General features: G+C 43.1%; 1 pseudogene; it reads left to right on the top strand.

Annotated features, from left to right (window-relative positions):
• The first annotated feature begins 3,338 nt into the window (after positions 1-3,338).
• LOC116694833 (uncharacterized) lies at positions 3,339-3,572 on the top strand (annotated as a pseudogene).
• The last annotated feature ends 1,004 nt before the right edge of the window (positions 3,573-4,576 follow it).

The raw sequence follows: 4,576 nt of genomic DNA, 5'->3' as shown, positions 1-4,576 counted from the left end.
GACCTGAAAACCACTTTTTCCGTCAGTGAGAGTTGTCAATTCAGACGGAAGTCCCAAGAGAAAAATAGACCTGATAACTTATGGTACTCAACATAATAATAATAATAATAATCATAAGATTACTTAACTAAATATGGATTGTCATCACATCATCCATGAGGTTTTTACAGTTAGAGAATGTACATTTTTGATCTATTCTTATTAAACAGTCGGAGAGAAATATCCACGCATCACACACTGGAGAATGAGTATAAATAATAATAAGATCATGATTAACGGTGGTGTTAAAGAAGGCAGATATTAAAACTGGCTTTTTTTTAATTATTATTCCTGACTAACTTATCTACCACGGTGTATGTATATGGATAGTAGGAATATAATATGTCTTGGTATATATTTTATGTCTACATAATAGGTATGCCTGTGGTAGAGTCAATTACGGGACATAATAGACACACACATATAATACCCTATGTATGTTTCTAGGATACACATATACCATACATATTTATTAACTAGACCCATAACAGTACCTAACACGTACATACATACAGTCTATACATATATGAAACTTTTTTGTCGGACGTTTTGTAACCCTAACCCAAAACTGGGAAAGGTCTAACGCATCGAACATAGAATACAAGAATAGACTTACAATAGATGTAAAAATAACTTGGCCTAACCAGAACACTCCAAACGGAAATAAAATTTGTATCCACTTAGCCATAATATATAAACTATGTTTCAATATATAGTGCGAGTACAATGGTAAATGTCCACGGTTCCTGTAAATGTGAATGACTTCATATTTACACATTTGGTTTCATGTGCAGAATTGGTTTGATTCCCAGAGAGAACACAGTATACTATATCTGCTTTATTATAACACGCTCAATCACTCAGACGTATATCCGTCTGTAGGGGGGCAAAAAAAATGCCGTCCTGAAGCCTGGCGTATTCGATCGGCACCCGGCACGCGTCTGCAGCGGCTCGTCTACGTCATGAGTGCCGGCCGCTGGCGTCGTCGAATCTGGGCAAAATAAATATTATTAAATCTGTGTACTCAACCTTTCATAGATCATGAATGGAGGTGGGTCGATAGAGGGGAAGGGGGGGGAGAAAGGATGGAAAAAAACGTGGTAGAGTGCGGGGGGGGGGTGTCCGACGGAGGGGGTAACAAGGGAAGCAAGGGGGGGGGAGACCGTGACTGTATGAGTGGGGGGAAAAGATGGCGCTACCTGACCATAGTGGGGAACAAAGAGTTCGGGGAAAAAGGGGGAGGGGGGATGTGAACGCGGAGCGGTAATGGGGGAGATGGCTCGACCGTGAGGATCATGTAAATGCACACAATGTGTACAGTAGGCATGATAAAGAGGGGGAACAAGGTATCATAACGTCTCCAAAGTGGCCGGATAAGAAGAGGAAGAACATGGGGACTGAATCAGAATGTGTGAAAGGGAAAAAACCGAAGTAGGTGTTTACGAAATAAGGAAGGGTTGAATACTTTACAAAGAGGCCTACCGTAGAAATCCATTCGGATACAAAGAAGGGAGAAGACTGTTAAACATAAATTGGGGTAAACACACGACGGCATCGTGGAGGGAGGGGGGTGAGGAGTACAAAGAAGAGTTAATATATAGTTTTTAACGGCCTACAATATGTTTTTGTCTGAACAGTGTTGTACCTATTTAAAGCATAAGAGGGGCCCAGGAGGGCTCCGCCCTCTTGGGTGCGGGAGAATATCGTCCAAATTAACACAATAAAAGCAGATACTTTCTCCTGACTGCAGGGACTCAGATCAGAATAACACACAAAAGCCGCGGCGTTTATAAATTAATGTTAATATCTACTCACCTAATTGTCGGACGTGGTCTCTGGAGCACAGGCTGGGCGTACCCACCTGTGTGATCCACATGGTTGCACGGTGGTGGGTGGATTGTAAGCTATCCTTCGTGCTGAAATGGCTGGCACTTTTATTCGGTAGCTGAAGAGACACTAATAAGGGGAGATGCAGTGGAGTACCCCATGACTGGTATTGGATTGGTAAATGATTACTATTATTATTATTAACGGGTTCTAGTGGGATTTACCCCCTTTCTGTTCTAGCATGTTCCCCGTAGACTCTGCTGAATATGTTAGCCGCGGTGGGACCAAATGTTGCCCCCCCCCTTAAAGTGATTAATTGATGCTATCACCAATAACCAGATAGTATAATCCTCTCAATTAAGTATTGGTAACATCTGCTGGCCAGTTGAAACTCCATCGCTCCATTACAACGCGTAAACTAGAGGACTGATGTTCAACAACACGCTTGCACCGAGCATCACCAAATCTGGGGCGTACAGCAAAGCCAGAGAGCAGCGGGTGGGGCATTCAGAGGTTTGTACGCTCCTATCCCTCCCGAACTTGCAATGCTGCCAGGATAGTACCGCCCGGGACCTCCAGACCCACCAAAGTAGAGATCTGAGTGGGTAACCACACAGCCTATTACAGCCAGAACTTAACTAAGCGACACTCTAAAACATGACGTACAAAACACAACGGAGTGTCTGTAGTTTTTTACGAGGATGATGTGCGGCCCTTCGACACCAGATAAAAGATCGATAAAGTGTCTGTCATTTCTGTTGTACATTAAACACCAAAGTTTTTATGGGTGTCATGGCGTTTATGCACTGTAGCATACAATTTTAATATTCTTGAAGCTTGACATTTCCATTAGTTATACTCCTTCTGCACGTGGAGACATGTTCACTTCATCCCGTTGCAGTACCAGACCTTTGTTAACAAGACTGGAAATAGACTTAAATGTCTGATCGCCTAACGACAGATAGTAGCAATGGTTTGATCCATCCACCTCGTGGTTCTCTCAGATTATGGAGAAATCGTTGATATCGACAGTATGAGGAAGGTGTGGCCACAACCAAAGTTACCACAGCTATACGGGTGTAAAGTTAAGACAATTGGTGAAGACACCTTGCAACTATCTTTTGTTGGTAGCTTCCTGATTAATCAACATTGAGTATTCACATGTAACACTTGTGATTGGCTGGTGTGTAATGCAAAGACAGGCCTGGAGCTTTATTGTGTAAGAGCATAATAGGCTGTGGACAGCTGAGTATTTGAGACAACATGACTGAGCCATCACAACTTGTTTTCCCCCCTCACAAAATTCTGTTTGTGTCTACATACGGATCTTCTTAAAGATCTAATAAGCATTTTCTCCCCCTCAGAGTCATCTTGGAGCACTAACCTTAGCTTCTGTCCCCTCTGAAACCCCTTGAGTGACAATCCACTCTGCCGTGACTTATGCAGTTGTCCCCCCCCCCATCAGTTCTAACCAGACTATACTTCAGGGATCATTTTCTAGAATTATCTAGACTGAATGGACTGTGTGTGCTAACAATATTTATTACTCTGGCTGACCACGATGGAGTGAGGTGTGAGAGTCCTTTCTGAGGCAGTGCACCTACAGAGTAAGTCATTATTCCCTGTAAGATAGCTCTCGGTCATTGATGTATATCACCATTTGCTTCTTTATGGAGTATTGCGGAATTGAATATGATCAGAGTGGTAAGTAGCAGATTGTGGAAAACTGAACGAGTGAAAAAACTAAATGAGTGAAAGAAATCAAAACGCAGTTATACATTTCAGCTTACCTGAACGTTATCATATCTTAAGAATGTAATTGTTTAGTCGCATGGTGGAGCAGGGTTACTTGAGTTGTGGCTAACACCTACTTTCTTGAGCTTTGTAATAACTTAATATCCAGTGTAAAAATGGTAAAGCAGGGTTAAGGCCATAATCAATATTTATTTCTATTCTACCTTTGCGTTGCCTACTTTGCCATGTCAAAACGAGCCTTGTTGTGGAGCGACAAACGAAGGCCCACCCATCTCTGACACATCCTGTTCCACTCCCACAGGTGATTGTCCACTTGAACTATCAGACTGGTTTCCTTATCCAGGCTCAGCTTGACCTGACGAAGTCTTAAGGGGGAGGGAACGGTCCACTAAAGTCCCGGTGCGAGGGATGGGGTACATTTTTGGAACGAGGGTTGAAGGTACATACATCAACTCCTTGTGGAACAGCCAGTACTCTACGAGTGTATAACGGAAGGCTTGAAGGTAGTTGTGATAAATTCCTGATTGATTCCAGTGAATTTTTTTGGCACCTATTTGTATTTGGAATCGTAGAATGCTGGAAGGTTTAAGCACTGTAGATAGAAGACGTTGGACAGGTTTTTTTGTCCTCGTTCCAGTGATATGGCATGTCTGGGTGATGGTGTTGGCTGTGGTTTAGCATGTTGGGATGTACTCCCCGTCAACGGTACCACAACGCCGGGACACACAGTCCTCGTATTTTATCCACCACTGTCGCACCTGTACTTCTGAACTGACTGGGAAACCAAAGTTTCCCCCGTGGGTCGCCCCCATGCACTCTCCGGAGGAGATGCTGCTCTTCCTTATGCTGCTGGCCGGACTCATATGAAAGTCAGATTGGGCAAAGGTGAGAGCTGCAGAACAAACAACTCGACACAAAGATGTTTAAATGTGCACTTGTAATTATGGTCGATTTT

The sequence above is a fragment of the Etheostoma spectabile genome, chromosome 8, assembly GCF_008692095.1.
Source record: "Etheostoma spectabile isolate EspeVRDwgs_2016 chromosome 8, UIUC_Espe_1.0, whole genome shotgun sequence".
NCBI lineage: Eukaryota > Metazoa > Chordata > Actinopteri > Perciformes > Percidae > Etheostoma > Etheostoma spectabile.
This window is presented reverse-complemented; position numbering and strand designations above follow the sequence as displayed.